At 33.7% G+C, this 22,656-nt stretch overlaps 1 long non-coding RNA gene across 1 annotated transcript in view; it reads left to right on the top strand.

Annotated features, from left to right (window-relative positions):
• The first annotated feature begins 3,534 nt into the window (after positions 1-3,534).
• Positions 3,535-22,656, top strand: part of LOC125619810 — a 261,670-nt gene continuing 242,548 nt past the window's right edge. Inside the window, exon 1 of the long non-coding RNA XR_007351414.1 lies at positions 3,535-3,746. This is a non-coding gene — a long non-coding RNA (uncharacterized LOC125619810). The remainder of the gene's footprint in view (positions 3,747-22,656) is intronic.

Genomic DNA, 22,656 nt, shown 5'->3' with positions numbered 1-22,656 from the left:
ACAAAAACAAATGTATAATCTCTCAACAGTGCTGGTTGTATGTTTCCATAGCAAACTGAACTTCATCTGCACAAAATTTCTTGGAATCAGACTTTCTATTTCTTAGGCATTAAGTGGGCAAATATCTTTTCTGTTATGTATCCAGGAATCTATTATGAAACTTATGTCTGATAAGCAAGAAAATGATATGATCACCCTGTATTGTTATCTGGTGCCCAAACACTTAATCCTAAATAGTCCTTTTTTGGTGTATAAGATGGCTTATTGTATGCAGAGAACTAAGACATGATGCAGTGAAAAGAAGAGCTTAATTTAATGTCTGTCTCTCTATTCCTCTGCACTGGTACTTCCCAGAAAAAAACAGGAGCACAGAATCTACTAAACAGAGAAATGGTGATGGTATATAAATAAAGCCTGATGCCACTACCTTGTCTGTAAATCTCTGAGTTCCAGAGGAAAAACTGCCAAGTGCCATGTTCAAACTAACATAACAAAATTCATTAGTACAACCAAAAGAGATTGGAACCACCATATGACTCAGCAATTCCTCTCCTTGAATTTTATCCAAAAGATCTAAAATAAGCATACTATAGTTATACATACATGCCAACTTCTATAGCAATGCCCACAATTCTAATAGCCAAGTTATGGAACAAGCCTGGGTGCCCATCAACAGACAATGGACAAAGAAAACGTTAGAGTAGAGAAAAGGAAATAATAAAAATAGAGTAGAGGAAGGGAATCAGGGGCAGAAAGGATGGGAGGGAAAGAGGAAGCACTGGGGATTAAAATGGAGCAAATTGAATGAATATGCCATGAATATGTCAAAATGAACTCCATTATTATGTAAAACTATAATGCATTAGTAAAAACCTTAAAAATGAAAAAGAAAGAAAAAAAAACACAGAAGCAGTGATGTGCTTCTCAAAACGTACTAAGAAGGAAATAGGAAAACAAGCTACCATTCCCTTACTGAGTTCTATGGGTGAGAATTCTAGGCATTCACATGTGATAAACAACCAGTTACCTAACATGTATTATCTCTACATGTTGATAACTTCACACACACCTCCATAACATTATACCAACAAATTTCATCCTTTAGTCCCCAAAGAGGTGTCTTTTCCCAAGAAATGGTGCCTCATTCTTATATGTCTTCTCTACTTAAGGAAACAAGTAGATAATAGGTACGTAACAGAGAGGTATACAATATTAAATAAAAGAGGTATACAATATTAAATTAGAAACAGACAAAAATATAGGTGATAATATAGAACCTTGAGTAAAACCATGTTTTTAATTTTTGTTTTATTTTGTTTCATTCCCCCCGCCCCCGAAACCAGAAAATATTCCACCAATCAGAAAATTATGTTAATATGTAGTTATTCCTTTGTCCCAGTCTCCTGAGTACTCTGCCTCATTGGTAGAGTGGAGAAGGTAGTAAACTAGCTTCCACCCAATTTGGGACCATATCTGAATTAGTTGTGTATGTGTGCTTCAGGTATATTTTACTTATATGTAATGGATATCACCATTTATTACAGTCTGAAGAAATAGATTGTGTAGTAGTCTAATTCACCTTTCAATCTCAGTTTGTTTTTTTGTCCTTTTGAGTGTCAGGCAGCTTGTTGTTCTGTGAGGTCTCTATTTTTGGCTGTCCAATTTCAGTGTGAGTCATCTCAATGATTTTAGCTGCCATGAATCATTGTTTGCCAAAGTTGTCTCTTACCACTACCCAAACATTATCAAAGAGCTATCATTCCCACCTGTGAACATTAACACATACCGAGTGGCCATCATGACTTCATGATATGAGCCCCCATGTTTATGTTTTATAAGTAAGCCAAATATTGTTTGATGATATCATTCTCTGAATTTTCTCAGCATTCTTGTCTACCCTTTCCATGCCTCTAGTTTCAGAGAATCTGTTTCCATGACTAAATTTTTAATCTGTATACTTGATAAAATACTTAGCTACTCATTTCTCGATTTCATTATAAATCAGTCCTTCTCTACAAGATCTCTTTCATCTATAATGTAGTCAATCTTCAACATTTTAGGAAAGTAAAATTCTATTTTATACAAGCCACCATTATATTTTTTGCCTAGACTGTCAGGATAGCCTGAAGCTTGGTCTCTGCTTCCTGACTTGCTCCAAATACTCTAGTTTTAATATAATAACCACTCCCCTGATTTTCTCAAATTCTCAGTGTGAGTCCAGAGTCCCTACTTTGTGCTTTAAAAGGCCAGTATATACCCTGTATTCTGTGCTGCAATGAGTTCACTTGTTTCTCACATTCACTGGACTCCATGGTCTCAATTTATAGTATGTCATTTGTTTTTGTTCATAGGATGCCCAACATTTCCAGGTGATTGGTAGATGAATAAATGAAGGAATGAATAAATTCTGAAACTGTTCACAATTTTCTCTTTTTCGACACTTACTGGGTATTCTTTCTTCGGAGTGTTCTCCACTCCACATTTAGCATTTCCATTTTTTTTTCACATTTAATGCCATCATAGCAACTGATGATCAGACTCCCAAAATAGACAAATGGTTGACCAAGGGCAAAAAGCTTAGGCTAAAAAGAAGACCTGGACCAAGTTCTTTAGGATTTCCTCACAAAGTGTATTCTGTAAAGTCATTTACTTTGTTAGATGTTACATCCAGAAAGAGTTACGAACTTTTTATGAGATACAGAAGAATAATATTTGAGAAAGCACTTTGCAAAATGTCGACTCCTATACCACCAATAATATGTTAGAGTTAGTGACAGCAAATATCATTCTCACAGCATCAACTATTTTAACCTACCAAATCCTCATAATAGCTTTACAAGATGATTTCTATGTGTATCCCATCTTACAGATGAGTAAATAAAGACATAGAGACGTTGTATGAGATTCACAAGAAAATGAAACAAATAAGTGAAAGCACTGAAGATCCATCCCAGGCTATCAAGCTCTAGTTTTTGATAGTTTTTGAGTTCTCAGCTTTTCTGTACTTTACACCAAATTAAAATGATGGTCTGCTTCTCTACCAGGGTCCCCTTAAAGGCAAAGCTCTTTTCTTTTGATCTTGTGATTGGCTTTCTTACTAAAAGCTCTGCCATAGCTTTTTGAGCTTTTATATAAGTTTAGAGAACAGGATGAAAATAACATTAAAAAAAAGGAAAAGAAGAGAAACGAAAACAACAAAACGGAAAACTCAAAGCAAGAAAGCAAACAAATAAAAGTTCAAGAGAAACAAAAAAATGCACACAAGGATCAAGACTTGACAATAACCTACCTCCCACTCTATTACAATCCTGGGGAAATATTTTGAGGCAGGTCAAGACAGATTGAGGACCGTAAACTTATAGCCTCCTTTTTTTTTTTCACAGTTCTATATTCTCTAGTCTCTTTTTCCTCCACATCAAATGCAGCTCTTCCCTTTATAGTTCACAGAGACATTGAAGCCAAAGGTGAAGGGTGGGGCTGGAGCCTGTGACAGCTGCCAACAGGGCCCTGACGGCTGGCGGCTAAAAGCACCAGCAAGCCCTGGGTGCAGCCCACTGAACTGTGGGCGCTGTCTTCCAGGCATGCCAACAAAGAACAAATCAGCAGCTCCTCAAAGAGAGGGACAGAATCATCTCAAAACTTGGAATCACTAGTGTGCAGTGCTTGCCTGATACCCTGGTGATAAATTCAGAGCAGCACTGAACTCACCGGTTTTACAGACACAGGAACACAACACTTGTGCAAAGGTAAGCGCAAGGAGACCTCTTAATCAGGCAACTTCTCAGACATCCGCGAAAAATCTGCTCTCATCCAGTGTTTATCTTGAGTGGCAGGGAGATGTTCAGAAATCTGTTTTATTTACAATTTTTAATACCTCATTAACAATGAAAAGCAGCCAAAACATCAGCAAAGAATTCTCTATAATCTTTTGGATTAATACGTGATTTTTTTTTTTGTAGTAGCTTCAATATGGCAAACTAAAGAAAAAGAAACATAATATGTTTTAGCAAATACAACACAATGTTCAGCAATTTAAATTAAGAAATTAAAACTAGTCATATGAGAAGGAGAAGAGAATGATAAAGACCCAAAGTGATATGCTGCAATTTTTACTATCTGCCTTTTATTTTAACTTTTACGGTAGTAGCTAAGGTCTTATGGTCATTTCAAGAGCTACATCCAGAAACCCAATTAAACCAGCTCACTGCATTTATTGCATCTGCTTTGTGGTGTGAGGGTAAATGCAGTTCTTAAAATCTAGTGAAGAAAAGATGAGAATGTGAAAGGAAGAAGAATTCAAGTTTGAATCAGAACCATTTTTTAAGTAAACTTTTATTATCTTAGCTATAATCTCTCAGTACAGTTAAATTTATTAAAAGACAATTTATTATAGTTTCTCAATAGCAAATATTATTTTGTAGTAAGTATTTTGATAAATGTTTAAGATATGTTAATTTTAAATAAATCTTTGTCTTAAAATTGAGAGAAAGTAATTAACTGGTAAAAATGTATTTTGTTCCTTAAGCTGAAAATATTTGGAAAATTTTTTAGAAAGGACAGAGATTGTTCAATGTTTTTCCTTCCTTAATATAATCTTTAAAATATGTTCTCTCTTCTATGCTTTACTCTAGGACATATATGTACTTAATGCAAAATAATTCTTCTAAATCAATCTTAATTTTTCACAGCTTGCATGAGAAGCAGCTTAGTTTCCTCTCTAATATTATATGGTAAAAGGTTTGATTACAGTTACAAAAAAGGTGGTCAAAAACCTTAAAGCAGACTGTTAAAAAGACATGGAAAGGAGCAACAATAAGATAAAATAGTGGCAAGAGCTTGAGTTAGTGAACAAAATCTAGTGCAAAGAGGGTAAGAAAAAAAGATTTCAACAAGAGTAGACATTAAATATGCCAATATTATGATATCCTAAATAAAAATAAAGTATATTATTATAATGAACCTTCTCTACATCCAGGATCCAAATGAACATCGACAACTGAACATGATCGGTATCAGTTTGAGTTTTGTCACAGTTAACAAGCCAAATTGATGCAGATCAAAATGCTTTTTTCATGTCGGAAATAGAGCTTGGTTGTCAAAAAAGCTTGGTGATGAGTGACCGTGGGGAGACATCCCAGCAATAATCAATCGTCAATCAGTCATGGAAAGTGCTTATTCTGCTCTTATAGGCGCCTCTTCATTACTTGCTGTGCACCAATCTCAGGAGAGAGAAGATAAAGGTTCCTTTCAATGAATAAAGCAATAGTTTCTACACAGGGAGAAATGAAGAGAAAAGCAACCTGGATTGGTTTTAGAAACCACTTTTTTTTTTTTTTTTGCTAATTTTTAGGAGCTTTATTTTTCATTTTTTAAAAAAAGTTTTTTTTTAAAAAAAAATGTTCGTTTTTTAAAAAAATAGCATTAGAAATACCAAAGTGGCACTAACATTTGTCTTCTTCTAAACTGGCAATTCAACATTTCTTACATAAATGTCATAAGTCAGATATCTAAATGGAACTGATTAATTAAAGTGAATATGTTGCTTTAAATATGAACATAAGATTTGTTCAATTTAGGTATATATGGTGAATGGAGAGATAGTACATGGCTGCAATATCTTAAGAATATTAAAAGGTTAATCATAATATTAGTTTTGGGTAAATGTTACCTAGTTAAATGAAGTGTGTATGTTCATGAATGTGAATGCAAAGGCAAGATATTCAAGTGGCTTGAATTTGCAGATGCTTTTTTTTTGATATTATAATTCTGTTCTCTTGGGAATCTATGCTTAATAACATTGAATTCCACCAGAAAGAAAAAAAAAAAAGTCATTCTATTCTGCCTGTTTATTTTTGAAGCACATGCATTCTCTTTTCCTTGAGTTAGTGCACAACCACTTTGGCACTTTCCCTGTACCACGAAGCAGAACTAAATACTTCTGGTAGGCAAGCTGGTAAGGGAAATGATTTTGAATGTATTTTCATAGTGGAAAACAGGTTTGCCAAAATAGTTTGACTTTATGAAAGGGGAGAACAGCTGTATTTGGTTTATAATAAATCTTTCACAAATCAGTAAAAGCAAATAGACAGCACAACTGTAACCCATAAAAAGTGGAAAATATTAAACAACAGGCAGTGAAGTTGTTAAACTTTCCCACAGACACCAGGTTTTGAAAAAAAAAAAAACCCATCTAGCAAATCCACACATGCAACTCACATGAAAAAGTGGGCCAAATCACATCAGAAGAGGGGAAAGAATTATTACTGATTAGAGGGAAAATCCTGTTAAGGTGACTTTTCTAGGATGAAGGTGTCCCCAGCAGTTTCCTCCTCCTATTACTGAATGTTAGTGCAGAATAATTACTTGCTTGCCAAAAATGACAGGACATTGACCCTGCAGACTTATTGAATTCTCATTGCTTGCCTCCAGGCCATGTCGGGGGTTATTCAATTTTGCCTGAGGAGGACAATCTATTATGAGAGATGAGTCAAGAAGGCATCCTCCTTGATTGCCCACCAAAACCATTATCGCAGCACAGAGAGGGCATCGGCAGGGAGTGGACAGACAAGACAACACTGATCTCGATTACCCAGGGACAAGATACAATTTACATTACTTGAAGCCACAGGACAGAGGGCAATCAGCCCTGGGAATAGGGCGGCAGCCCTAGAGTGAACAGGTATTAACAGCAGAGCAGCATCGGAGCTACTTGCTTATGCTAGGCATGACCTTTAGCCTTACAAGGTAGTAACCGATTGGTTTGATCTGTAATTATGTAAATAATTTTACATTGATGAACAGAATAGTTCTCAAAAGCATTCAGAATCCTAAAGTACGAAAATCTTTGGATTAGATTTGCTTTATCATATCTGTCATAGATTTTCTGTTCTAACACATTTTCATAGCAATCACAGTTATTTTTGACCCAGGAATTTGTTGCAATCAAAATTGCCTACCAGTGGAGAAAACAACAGCCTCAATTCTACAATTGCACCTTTAAAAAAAAATTCTGGATAATGAATGAATTTATCCTTTAAGCATAAGGCCCCAGTGTGCAATGTGCTGAGAGCAATGTTGTAAAATTTTGATTTGAGACTCTGCTCAATAAGCCAATTTTACGGGGCTAATGATAACATATAAGAAAATCAAGTAATGCTTCTCTTTAGACTTGATTGTTAGCTAAACATTACTGGATCCCAATATCCTGTTAAACTATTCCAGTGAATTAGAAAATCTTACACTATTTTTATTTCAGTCAATGAGAAATGCTTCATTACATGTTTTAAAAACTGATTTAATTGAGAAAAAGATATGCCTACACTTTTCTCTGGCTTATAAGGGTCAGGGACTCTAGTAGGAGTTTCTAAATAAATGATATGTTCAATTTAACATATTGGAATAATATTATGCTCCAAAAACCTAGTAACGGGTAGATTTTTGTAATCTTGGGAGTTCCTGACAGCACGAGATATAATTCCAATAGAAACAATGGTTCACATTTTCTAGATAATTACATAAGAATCCATGGGAAACTGCTTCAAATATGAAAAATAGCCCATGTTATTTCAGAATTCTCCTGCTATGCTATTAGTATATCTGCAGAAGCTGAAAAGCAAATAACCTCTCATTCCCCCATGAACACTGATTAATTAGGGCATGAAACCAGGGTGATTTGTGAAAGAGCTTTGCAAAACAAAAGCTTTGTGTGATTTTATGCTTAGAGTTTATTCTGAATCAATCTATCAACTAAAGAAAATTATATTAAACCACTGACTTAAAAATTAGAGTATGTTACAAAAGGTTAAAAAAATAACTGTCAGCCCCTCTTTTCAAGTTAGAATTTATTAAATAATCAGAATGCCTTTTGTGTGCTCAATCCCAACAGCATACAGGTTGATGTGTCCTTATCCTATATCTAAGACTCAGTGTCACTCAGTGCAAGGGGCAATTTAAATTGATATAGTGCAAATAAAAAAAAGTACCTACTGCGTTTGGCACACAGTAGGTACTAAAAAGATATTGATTCAGTGATAACATAAAACATAAATTTGAAACACAAATCTTTATAAGATTAAAGATCACAGAATATTGAAATATGTAGGCACCTTTAAATGGTCCTATTTGGGCCATGTGTTTTACAGTTGAGGAGATGAAACTCCTTCTTTTAAGCTTATAAAAGATGTGTGCTAAGGGGTTTAGAGCAAGTCCTGAAATCAGACTCTGGCTAAAATCACACTGTGTAGCCTTAAGAAATTTACTTTACCTCTTTATGTTTCTGTTTCCTTGCACATAAAATTGGGATAATAAGGGTCCTTACTGCACAGGGATTTTGGAAGGATTTATTGGCAAAATATGTTCATAAGAGACAATCATAAAATACCCAGTACAAATTATGCTCTTAGTAAACATTAGCACTTATTGTTAAAGGTAAAGCCCAATTCAATTTAGTTGGGTGATAGTAAGACAGGAATGAAAAAAACATGTTACTCTTTTACTAAAGCATCTCTTTTGTGAGCTTTCTGGTTGTTAGCATCAATTTTATATATCCAGTTTAGAAAAGGTAAAAATCAATTCAAATCAGTTAAATATACGTATATTCTGAAATCGTCCATACTCCCAACACCAAAAAAGAAGTAGAGTTGGTATCTTGGTATATGCTTTACCAAATAGATTAATTTGTTTATATGACACATACAGTAAAGCCCTTCCAGATACTATAAATGGGATCTGAATGTTCAATGTCATAAAATATGAATAGATTTTTATTTTGAAATTAATCAAGGAACCATGGGAAATCTATTTATTTAGACCAAGGGAAATAGCTAGTTACTTCAACAAGGAAGCAGAGGGTAATCAACTCTCAATCCCAGAAGTTTTACCACAAAGTGTTACTTTATATGTGTACATTTCATATATATTTATTTAAAATCATGCTATTATTGGCTATTCACTTTGGGGAACAACAGATTATAAATATTATTTCATGTGAAAACTATAACACAATAGTTCTAAATTCCAGCTCTGGATTAAGACAAACCTGGTTTCAACGGTTAACTCTGCCATTTACTTGTCAAGTTGACCCTAAACAAGTTACCAAGTCACTATTTGTTTATCTGTCAAAAAAGATGATATTAATAACTATTCATCATTTGCTAGTACACATTAAATGAAATAATCCACTTTAGACACATAATGCAAATAGTTGGCACTTAATATGCATTCCAAAAATATTAATGTTTTTACCTCTTTGGTTCATTCTGTGGCTAGAACATAACTCAGTCACCAAATGTTAGACACTTAGGGGTTTTATGCCTTTCTTTCATTACTGTTATAAAAAATGTTTTCTGATACATACATTTTTTCCATTTGTCAGATTTTTACTTAGAATCAACTATTAGAAGCTCAATGTCCTGGGTCCAAGAGTATATGCATAAAATAATGATTTGTCATATTTCAAATTTGGTACTGGCATTATATTAAGCATTATACCAGCATTATTTAAGATTCCTATTTCTATATTATCAATTTTATAAATTAAGGTGAAATGCATATAGTATAAATTACAAACTCTTAGTACAGCTTGATGAATTTATATATATATATATGTATATATGTAATACATACATATATGAATACATAATAATATATATATACATATATATGTGTATGTGTGTGTATCCATCACCCAGATCTTTATACAGAACACATCCAACACACCAGAATGTCCCTTTAACCTGTTGTCACTTAGTGCCCTTGCAACTCAGAGATAACCTCCATGTTAACTACAAATTAATTTTTTCATGATCTTGAACTTAAAATAAATGGAATCATACAATATGTGCTCTTCAGTGTTATTTTTTATCAACATAGTGTTTTGAGATTCCTCCAGCTGTGTATCAATAGTTTCCTGTTTCTTCTTTTCTATTGTTATTGTTCTTCTATAGGAACATACCTCAATTTGTTTACACATTTCCATACATTTGGATACTTGGGTTGTTCCCAATTTGGGGACTTTTATGAATAAAGTTGTCAACAGTTTATTATTTGGTGGACCTCATGTTATTGGGAATTCTTTTATGAGAATTGTCTATTCATTAGAGTGGAAATATATTTAGCTTTGGCAAAGTCTCTTAAATCAATTTATACTTTCATCATCAAAATCTGAAAATTCTATCTGCTCCATATCTTCATCAATATTGACAACATCAGACTTTCTAATCTTAACTTTTTTGGGGTGTGTATAATTTAATTTCATCAAGCACTTAAAAAAATATGCTTATTAGATATTTGTTATGCTTTATTGAATTACTTATTCTAGTATTTTGTTCATTTTCAGCTGGGTTCCTTTTTCTTATTGACTTGTATTTTATATTATAGAGTTTTTACTTTATTTATAGTTATATAGCTACAAGACTTTTGAGCTTTATGATATATATATATATATATATATATATATATATATATATATAATATATATTTCTCTATATATATTTATGAAAAACTAGAAAAAGCTTATTTAATAAACATTATCTTAATATATGAAGAATTATACTATTTTCATGGATTGGAAGGTTAAATATGGTTAATATATTGATTTTTCCAAAATTGATCTCTAGATCAATAAGTCTACTTATGGATTTTGGTTCTACAAAATAATATCTAAGTAAATGAAGTAAATAACCATGAATTTAGAAGAGAGTTCAATAGAGTAAAGGAAATGGATCCAGAAGGAGAGAAGAGGCGGGAGAGAGGAAAAGTACAGGGGAAATAAATCTATCAAATTAGGCTATGTCCATGAATGAATATATAACAATGAATCCCAATTAAATATATGAGTATAATGTACTAGTTGAAATAATAATAATGATAATAGAAGGCAAATCAGAAGAATGGAATGAGCAGATCAGGGGGAGAGAAGAGGGACGGTCAAGGGAAGTATGAGATTGATGGAATTATGTTATGTGCCTGTATGACTATGTCATAATGAATCCCACTATTATGTATAATAATGGACCAATAAAAAATTAAAAAAACAAAAACAAATACTTTAAGTGGAAAAATGTGTAAATCACAGTGAGTTGATTTTAAAATTTATTTGGAAACACAACACAAAGGACAAGACAATATTTAAGAAGAGCAAGTGTAACATTCGAGTATTATCATTAGTAATGATGGAAGTGTGATATTGATACAAAGATAGATAAATAAAATGAGAAAATAGAACAAAAAAACAAATATAGATAACACATGTATATTCATTTGATTTGCAAGAAAGGCATCAAAATAAAGTCAAATAAGACCTTTTATTTTTGTTTTTTCAATAGATCATTCTGAAGTAATAGGATATTCATAATAAAAAAAAGTGAACCTGGGTCTCTCCTTCATACATACAAAATTTTATTGGAGATTAAAGTTCATTTTTAGTATTAATATATTACTCCTAAATTAATAAATAAAACAACACTCTTGTGATATTTCTATTTGCATTTCTCTGAATACTAATAGAATTTGCCTAAATTTTCTATTTATATTGTTTTCTTTTAGGATACTCCTTTTATGGTTAATAGATCTTTCTAGTTTTTTGAGGCAACATCCTCATCAACTTCAAAAATTGTATGTATTTTTATATCTGGTTGTAGACTTTCTATTTTGTTTCTTTGATCTATTCTTTTTTACTTACAGCAACAACTCTATAAGAAATAGTCTTTATTGTTCAAAAGGGACAGAGAGTTACACCTAGCAATGTTAATAAAATAAATAATAATGGCAACCTTTGTGTCTTGCCTGACCAAAGCTTTCATTAAGTATTAGTAGGGACCAATTAGTAACATACAGGAAGTAAAGAGAATCCAAAATCATGCTTTATTTAGCATAATTTTATGGCAGGAATGAGGGGAAAAAAAGGGATATTGTTAGCCTGGTAACAGGAGTTAAGCAGTAGGGAAAGTTTTCCTGTGGGCCTTCTACAATCCTGATTCATCCAAGAAAATTTAGTACATAAGTACATACTATAAATAGTTTGAATTATGTTCTAGAAACAAATTAAAACAAAAAAATACCTTAAGTTTGTGCTTTTTTATACTCTATGGTAATTCAAAGAACAATACTAAATAGGTCATGGTGTGGATAAATATAGTCAAGACTCCAAATGAACCTAAGAAACATTTTTAAACTAATACTGTAAATGTTTTGCCATTGTTTCTCAAGGAAGGTAGAAGAAAATAATAAAAGGGGAATTTACATGATAGAAATTAAAGACATTTCCATACAAATCATAGAAATTTCACTGATGATTTTTAAACACAGAGAGGGTATAAGAAATAATAACTAACTTGATTTGCATAGAATGGCAGGAAAAGTGAAAATCCTGGAAAGGGCTTATTTGTGATACTAACACATACACATTACATATTGAAAGGTAAATATACAGAATCTGTATCTCATGGTGTGATTACAGATGCTAAATACACACAGGTTCCAATGGAGTTTTAAAGTTTAAAGGTGATACATAGACAATAGATTTAGTAGTGAAAGTTGGAAACGTTATTCTAAGCCCTTTGCAACCAACATTTGGGAGAAGAAAATCTCTTCTTCCCTCAAAATATACCCTGGTACCAGCAGCAACGAGAGAATGCTGAGATAAGAGGCACCTTTAGCCTGACAATCTAACCATATACCCTCAATGTCCCATTCCTTTTTATAAGTTATTGCTTCTCATGGAACAAGAGAACAGATGCTGCCCCATTTAAATCCAACTTTAAACTTCAAAATTAGGTTTGCTTTCCATACAGAAGGATAACAGAAAGGTATTCCAAATTCACTCTATTCAAAACGTCTATAAACTCGTGGGGAGAAATACCAGAATGGTCCACTGCCTCTATGTACAATAATTTTTTGATACATGTTTATTAGTTTTAAACTTATATTTCATTTATATATTCAATAATCACTAATGAAGTTCTCTGCAAGGCTTTGGGGATACCAAATGCCTCCATATTCAGACCCTATTCTGAAAGAATCTGTCTTGCAAGTGAATGTAAGTGTCCAGCGAAAACCAAATAACAACTAAGATAATTCATTGAATAGGCATAGGAGAAGAAATAATCAACACCACTCCTAATTCCAAATGGTGTCTGAATAAAAAGGACCATGCTTCACCTCCTTGCTGTGGCCATCCCTGCTCTGTAATTTAGGTAGGCACTGTAAGCTCACTCCTCTACAAAGTATGTGCTTACTGATATTTACCCTACAGGATTGCTGTGTGGAATACCTAGAATATATAGAGTCAAAATTCTCTTACACGTATAAGTGAAAGTGACCTTTACGGATGGAGACAGTCCTCAATAATTATTCCTTCAACTGTTGCAACAACTTGACTTTGTGCTTACCTGACACTGATAAGCCCAAATTGCCTTTTAAGCATCCAAATGAATCATTCATACCAGGATAAGAATTCCTATTTCTCACAAAATTATTCTAATGTAACAATGAGGAAATGACAAAGAAATGAATCTTTAATTTCAAGTTAAAGCCTCTTATTCAAATTACACATTTTATAAATATCTCAGGAATGCATCATAGACAACAGAAAACTACCAGTCCTTGCAAAGAGTCAGAGATTTACATGACAATTTGTGTTTCATGAAGAGTAGATACATGTCATTTGGAAAAAAAGAGGAGCTATCCAGATAGGACATTCAGGCCCAAATTTACAGGCAAGATCATGTATTTTAATTGAATACTAAGAAGTTCCATGTAATTGAAACTTGAGAGTCATGTATGGCAGAGAGGAATATTAGGTTAAAGAGGTAATGGGGATGTTTATAGAGGGACATGTTTGTTAACCTAAGAAGTTAAAATATAGTTTAAGTATACTTGAAGAAATTATAAGATAGGATCACTTCACGCATAGGATTCTGCAAGGAAACTTTCTTGTATTTGCGAATACAGAATACATAGAGTATATGAGTATGTGGGGGGTAGTTATACCTGATAGGAAGAAAAGGTGGAAGGATATTGGAGAAAGGACTATATTTCAGAGAATCATTGTTTAATGGCCCAAAGGTGAAGAAAATGGGTAATCTAATCCAGAAAATCTTGAACTATTTGGAATCATCATTATGTATCCAAAGACTTTTATGGTACCTGATTTATCATGGGCACTCAGTAAACTATAGCTTGAATATAGAAAATAATTAAGAAACATGTTGATTGAGTTTATATTTGGGGCCAAAACCAGAAGTTATAGTTTTAGACTTTTGCTTTAAACTGAGGGTACTCTCTCCCACAATTAAAATAAGAAGATGCTTTAGATACACACTGCCATAACTGTTTAGAAATAAATGAGATTACTATTTTTGGAAAGCTAAAGAAAATTTAAATCCTTTATTCTTGAGTTATGAGTTCAAGAATAATGTGTTTGGACATGTTTCAAATATATTTTCTACTTCCTTGGGAGGTGGCATGATTCCATTGTTCTAACTCCTATATGCATTTTAAAAATATTTCTCAGTATTCATAAAATGCACAGAAGTTCACAGACATAATACTTAAGAAACTTTCATGTATCATTTCAGAGAAATTCGCCCTCATTCTGTAATTTGGATCAATGATTTAGCCTCCTCAGCTTTTGTTCCTTCCTTTTTGATTTCATCAAGGAATTAACATCAGGAAAAATTTTAGTATCTGTGGATATAAAGTAATTTTGTTTCATTTGTCTTTCCTAATGTCATATTTTCAGATAAAATTTGGTTTAATTAGTTTACTAACTGTGATATTAAATTTTAATGTCTTTAGTTTTGTTTATTTTTTTCTCCATTGTGTTCCATATACTATATTAAGGCTATAAAAACATCTTATTTAGCAAAATGGAATCAGGAAAATAGTATTTTCTCATTAAATAGATGAGGAAAATGAGTTTGCAAGAGATTAATAATCTACTTAGGTTATATTATTATAAATAAAGAGATTTGAAAGCCATGATTAAAATGGTTATATTAATATTTGATGTTTTATACCAATGATAAATATCACTGTATCTGCTGCTTCTCACAATCTCTAGAAATGAAAGTTAAGCTAATAAATCAGTTTATTCCTTATAATCAGATATCATGTTGGTAGTATTCAATCACCCATAGTTTTTTCATTAAATTTATTAACTATCTAAATACATGGCCCTGTAAGACTCGTAAGATAAGTTCTGTGAATTGAAGTCATTCATGTAGTGAAATAAGTATAGTATATTTCTGGGTTTTATTCTTTCCAGATCATAAAACAATCTCCATTATCACTAATATCACCTCAATATTTTATTACTCTGTTTCTATCAGCTGATATGCTTGTTTATTCTCATATGAATCAATAAACATAAATATTGCTCATCTAATATTTTCAATGTATAGAAACCTTCTATTTCAAAGAGTCTAAAAGAGCCCCTGGCCCAGGAATTTTTTCAATGAAAGGATTAAATTTCCCACCATTTATGTTTAAGCATGTATCAATTGCTGACTATTTTCATCTTTTGTATTTCAAATCAAAAGACCTTCCCTCTGTTACCAAGATTAAATGGTAAGGCATTTCTTCCCACTTTGAAGATCTAAAATACAGTGCTTCATCCTCAAGTTTAATTTCCTTTTAGTCTTCTCTATAGAATATATTTTAAATATGAGTTTTGGCATTCCAAATAAGAAAATGTTATCTTTCCATTTTTATTGTATTCGTTAGGTCATATTCTCCATCATTTAGAAACATTTCCAGTTAATCTTTTTAATTTCCCATTTACTTTGTAGTTACTTATAGACAATTAAGTCCAGTATGTTAATATTACTTATCACTTATCTTATATCTTATCTTCGCTTGTTGAACTCCCTCTTCTCTCCATTGTGCATGTTGAGATTATTTGGGCTAAGCAAAAGATCCTCCCTTAATACCCAATTTAAAGCCAACTTAATGAGCCCTGCCAGTTCTGAACACAACAGGGAGTTTGGTATCCCATCTGGTTAAGTGGAGACTACAATAACTTCCATGATGAGGACATCTGTTTAGAAAAATCAGAGTTCCATAAATCCAAAACTCTCTTTCCTATACCACTATCACACCCATGATTGGTGCCCTTTTTTTTCCCTCGTCTTTTGTGACAGCATGTTTTCCGGGACTACTTCCTTTCTGCAGTCCTGTCAAGTAAACTTGAAAAGCATTACAGGTCAAAATCCTGTAACATCAAGTCCCGTTTTGTTCTTTTTCATCGAATTATTTATTTTCATCAAATGTTTTCAGAAAGTGATAAAAGTATGGACTTGGTGATGGGAATAGAAATTATAATCAACAACTTATCTGGTGTTCACGATATTTTGAAAGGCACTTTATTTGGCTCTTGGAAGGCACTGTTTCCTTTAATCCTTACATCAGTGCTATGAGGGAAGGCGAATGGGCATTGACCACCTCTCCAACATACATTCCATTCCTCACTAATTGTGAACCAAACAAGAACAAGTGGTAGAGTGAGGAGACTCTGAAAAAATCGTAAAAGCAAAACTTCCTGCCTTCATGGTGTTTGCATACCTACATTTTCCTGAAGCCTACCCTACCTGTGGATTCAGGTGCTTGAGCAAAGGGATTTTCTCATGCTAACCAATGGAATGTATACTTGCACAATTTTTCCTTGGAAACATATTCCATATTAGGGGCTGTGCTTTAATTATATAGACTGAGAGAACAAGAAAACCTTTACATAACCTAAAACAAAAGATATGTAACAATTGTATTCATTAATACTTTTAGCAGTTTTCTTGTGCCAGACACTGTGATAATCACTAGAAATACAAATATAATAGAACACATGCCTACTTTCAAGTATAATACAGGAGATACTGAATAGTAGGTTTGTGGTATGGCTCAGTGGTAGAAACACTTGCCCAGAATATTTATGTCTCTGGGTAAGAGCCCCAGCACTGCACAGCCTCCCCCCAAAAGATACTGGATAACAATATATATCAATGTATTATTAATTTTAAAAAGTTTTGTGTCTTCCTTTCTCTTACCTGCATATATGCACACACATGCACATAAATACACACACACACATGCACTTTTAAAAAAATTTTTTAGTGCTGCAGATTGAACCCATAGATGCTTTACCACTGAGCTGTATCCCATTCTATTTATTTATTTATTTATTTATTTATTCATTATTTTTTTATTTTTTACTTTGAGACAGGGTCTCACCAAGTTGCTTTGGGTCTTGCTAAGTTGCTGAGGCTGGCTTTGAACTGGGAACCCTCCTGCCTCAGCCTTCTGATTTGCTAGGCACACACACATTACCTTTGTGTTACATACCATTTTAACATCTAGAAGTTCACAATATCTTGTATAGAGGAAATTAAAGAAAGACTTGCTTTTTATACTTCAAAGTAGTTCTTCATAGCCCTGAGAGAGAAAAATTAATTCTTTTAAAGGATGATCTATAAAATTTTTAAAAGGACAAATGGAGATAAATAATTATGAATAATAAATAAAGTTATAAATAACATACCAAGGGAGTAGATTCCATTTAATAAATCAGGAATGTTCACAATACCTTTTAAATAAATTTCTGTCAAAATGAATTCTTTCTTCTTAAAGGATTTGTCTTAGAGGTGTCAATCACCAGTTACCCAGTACCTTTGGCCATGGTAAATACAATAGGACAACTTTCGAAACTTAAATTACTTTATTAATTGTGAGCACCATCTCCGGGACACCACATAATTTTGCTATCATCACACCACTTTTCTTCCCCAGGAATTTCCAAGGCATTTCTCAGGAGAGACTTAAGAGCTACCTGTCTTACAATCTTACACCACTCATTGCTTTTAGAAACTAAAAACAATGATTCTTTTAGTCCACATCTGTGCTATCCTTCGTAGTGTTTTCTCTTTTGTTAACAAGTTTCTAGAAAGGATTGTCTTTACTCACTATTTAAAAATTTTAATGGCCTTTATTTTTCAGAGCAATTTTAAGTTAACAGAAAAACTGAGCACAAAGTACATAGGTTTCTCATATACACTCTGACACCCACATTACCTCCCCTCCGTTTACATCCTGTACCAGAGTGGTATATTTGTTACCATTGATGAACCTGCAACAACATCATTATCACCCAAATCCATAGTGTTATATTTCTGTGGATTTTGAAAAATGTGTAATGTTGGGCTCCGGTTGTGGCTCAGTGGTACAGCACTGGCCTATCATGTGTGAGGCTCTGGGTTCTATCTTCAGCACCACATATAAATAAAAAAAATAAAGTTATTATTTCCACCTTCAACTAAAAAAATAAAAAATAAAATGTGCAATGTCATATGTCCATCATCAGAGTAGCATACAGAATAACTTTACTGACCTAAAACTTATCTTCGTTCCTCCCATTCTTCCCTTCTCTACCTAACCACTAGAAACCACTAGTCCTGTTACTGTCTTCTGATTTGCTCTTTCCAGAATGTCACATAATTGGAATTATGCAGTATGTAGCCCTTTCCGCTTGACTTCTTTCACTTATAATTATGCCTGTAAGTTTCTTCCATGTTTTTCCATGACTTGATAGCTGAGTCCCTTATAGTGCTGAGTAATATTCCATTTCCTAGGTGTACCACAGCATATTTATTTATTGATTTGCCTGCTAAAGTACATCTTACTTGCTTCCAGCTTTTCAGTAAAGCTGCTACAAGCCTCTGTGTGTAAGTTTTCACATTGACATAAGTTTTCAGTTTTGTGGGGTAAATACCAAGTGGTGTGATTACTATATCACATGATAAGAGTATGTTTAGTATTGTGAAAAAGACTGCTGAACTGTGTTCCAAAGTACATTTTGCATTCCTACCAGCAATGAATGAGAGTTCCTGTTGCTCTGCATCCCTATCAGTACTTGGTAATGTATGTTGGATTTATATTGGATTTTGGCCATTCCAATGCATAATGGCATCTCAGTTTTGTTTCAATGTGCATTTACCTAATGACATATAATCCTGAATAAATTTTTCACATGCTTGTTTTCCATTTTATGTCTTTTTCAATGTCTGTTGTCTTTTGCCTTTTTTTCAATTAGATTGGTTGTGTTGCTGAATTTTAAGAGTTCATACATTTTCAGTAAGTCCTTTATCAGATAGGTCTTTTGAAAATATCTTTCCCAGTCTGTGGCTTATCTTTTCATTTTCATCTTCATTTCCATTTTGACAGTGTCATTCACAGAACAGAGAGTTTTAATTTTAAGGAAGTCTAGCTTACCAAGTCTTCTTTTATTCATTTTTATCTATGATATTGTAGCTAAAAAGTCATTACCAAACAGAAAGTCATCTAGATTTCTTTCCAATGTTCTCTTCTATGAGTTGTATAGCTTCTGACTCAGGTTTTTGTTTTGTTTTGATTGCTTATACTGCTTCTTGGCTATCTCAAAAGCACCAAAAATTCAGTAAATCCAAGAATATATTCTCTTTTTAAAAAAAATATATATTTATTTTTTTGTTGTAGTTGGACATGATACCTTTATTTTATTTATTTATTTTTGTGTGGTGCTGAGGATCAAATCCAGCGCCTCACACATGTGAGGTGAGCACTCTACTGCTGGACCTCAATCTTTCCATTGCTCCTTTTTTTTAAAACCAACCAAAATGATCTTGCAATTCACTCAGTTATACCCAGTCAGAAAACAAGGACTACTTTCTGACAATTTGCTGTCTTGCTCTCTAAACATAATCCCTCAATACAATTTGTCTATTTTATTTTCTTAAAAATTATTAATAAATCATTTCATGTTCTTGGTCCCTATCACCACATTGAGCCAAGTTATCATTATCTCTTGCTTCTTTCTTTATATACTACCAATGTATTTACCTCCACCTATTCTGGTACCAACCCACTCATTTTCAACAAAACAATCAGAACAAACAATTCTAGCAGCAAATAGATTCATATCATCTTTTTGCTTACAACTGTCCAATAATTTCTCATTGTTCATAGGTAATTACACTCATGGTGGTCTGTACAGTTTTGCATGATCTGAACTTCCATTCCTATTGAGTTTTATCTTGCACATCATCATCTCCTTCTTTTATTTGCTCCAGGCACATTGACTTCTGCTCACTATTGCTCCATGATTTGTTCTGTTATAGTGCTTTTTTTAAAGCTGTCCTCTCACGCAGTGTCATACTATTTTTTCCTTCCTGTCTTCATTACTTCCTATTTAATCCTCATATCTCACATGTCACTTTTGGAAGAGAAACTTTCCTTGACTTCTCTGAAAAGATCAGTTCACCATATATGGTATAGATTTTTCTGGACTCAAACCTAGTGTGATTTTACAATTGTTCATGCAACGGGTTGTTTATGATTATGTCTTCCACTAGGTTGTAAACTACCTATTTGGACATAGATTTACTGATACTGACTCACTGTTTAGTCCCAAGGCCCAAAATTGTTCCTAAAAGAGAAATTCCATTAAAAATAATGGTCAAATGGATCTTCAGCCCCCAGCTTGGTCTGAATGAAGGGTTGTCTTCATTGAGCTGTCACTATCTCCTAATTCTTAATACATTCTTCCTTTTTCTCGTTTTTTAAGCTATAAAGCTCTGGTATTTTAAGCAACTTTTAAGGTATAACAACTTGAGGAAAATAAATGTATTTGAATATATTCTTTTCATACTGCCTTTCATTTTAAGTCTTGATTTTAGGAATTCAAACTTTCACAATATCTTCCCCATATATTCTCTCATGGGAAATAAACAATACTTTTGATGTATAGATGGTGCCTCATGGGTGATTTTCCTAAGGTTGCACAACTAAATTGTGATGGTTAAGGGTCGAAAATGTTAGTTTGCTGACATCTAATTTTATTCTTTTCCTCTTTATAGGTAGCTATGAATTATCATGTTAGAAAATAAAATAAATTGTGTCTGAATTGCGATAATTCTTCAAAGGTAATGTGTAGGTCAATTTACCTTCTAATGGCCTGCTCCTGCCCACTTACAGGGAACTGGAAGACACCTCTTGTCTACTAGATATAGTTCAGTTGTATGCATGCCCAAGAGATGAGGCCTCACGAGATGTTCACTCTTCATGTCTGAGTCTATCCTTTCCAATTCTAGGTGTACTATGGATTTCTCTCCTTCTTGTAAGTTCAGAAGAATAGAAATTACTGTCTTAGTATCTGACTTTGGAAAGATTATTGATTCCTTCTTTATACCAAATTTCTTTATCTTATTTGTAAATGTAAAGATGTCCATGGGAAAAAAATGGTATAAATTCATTGTTCATATCTCTTGAGCACAGATATTTTTAGTTAAAAGTTTAATTATTTTTGATAAAAATATCTTCCTAAGATATATTCTTTATGGTTTTAAGCTATGTTCTTCAAAGTGAAATGAAACTTTGGTAAATATTATTATGAAAATCACAACAGTCTAATATAATTTTCAGGGCACTCTGCAGTTTTTGATGCTCTTCTTTTGGTTGCACTGCATTATAGCTCAGTGATGTTCTTAGGTGACATTAACATGTACCAGATCACTGTAGACTTTGAGACTATTATGCAATTTCTTTTCATAGCCAACCTGTACCAAATAACATTGAGTGCATTGACCCATGTAGAACTTCCAAACTCGTGGTCATCTCTTTATTTCTTGTCTCTTCTCTCAATGATTGTTCTTATTTTTTCTGTTCCTATTTTTACTTCCCTCTACGTTTGTCATAATTGGCCAACAACTGTTTTCTGCCTTTTAATTTCTAAGAAACTAAACTAAAGGTGTCAAGGGGAAACTATATCATCAAGAGTTGTGTACTTTCTATTAAAAATAGTAATGTCTGTAATGAAACTCTAATTAGGAGCAAATTTCAGGCATCTGGATAATTCATCCCCCAATGATATCCGTCAAATGAGCTACTATGCTATATTCATACAACAAATGTTTTTATTGGGCAGTGTTTCAGAAGAGCTTTAATCCATTGCCCTTTGATAATATAAAAATTCTACATTAAATTTTTTCTTTAACTTATTAAAAATGTATACATCCACAGTCTCTATCCCCCTCCTTCAACCCTCGTTCCTTGAAAATCTTTGGTCATCGATGAATGAGTCTTCCATCAGCTTCCAGGGAACTTATACAGGCTGTAGGTGTTTAAACAGTGGGATGTTTCATAGTCTTCAAAAATAAACATGATTTCAAAGGATGGAATGGAAGTAGACAAACAGTAATCAAAATAGGATTAGGCCCCCACCCCCCGCGCCTGCCAAGTAGGCGGAACGGTGACCACCAGCAGAAAAGGCCCAGTGGCCCGTGGCGGGACAGAGCTTCCAATCACTCCTGCAAGGTAGGCGGGCCTGCGACCCACCGGCAGAAGAGGAGCAGCGGCCTGCTGAGAGGCAGAGCCGCCCCCTCCCCCTGCGCAGCAAGGTAGACAGAACTGTGACCATCCACAGAGCAGACCCAGCGGCCTGCTGAGGGGCAGAGCCGCCCCCCATCCCCCACGCCTGCCAGGTAGGCGGAACGGTGACCACCGGCAGAAAAGGCCCAGTGGCCCACGGCTGAACAGAGCTTCCAATCACTCCTGCAAGATAGGCAGGCCTGCGACCCACCAGCAGAAGAGGAGCAGCGGCCTGCTGAGAGGCAGAGCCGCCCCCTCCCCCTGCGC

Source organism: Marmota marmota, unplaced genomic scaffold, assembly GCF_001458135.2.
Source record: "Marmota marmota marmota unplaced genomic scaffold, marMar, whole genome shotgun sequence".
Taxonomy (NCBI): Eukaryota; Metazoa; Chordata; class Mammalia; order Rodentia; family Sciuridae; genus Marmota; species Marmota marmota.
The sequence above is the reverse complement of the archived record's forward strand: the minus strand, read 5'-3'. Positions and strand labels throughout refer to the sequence as shown.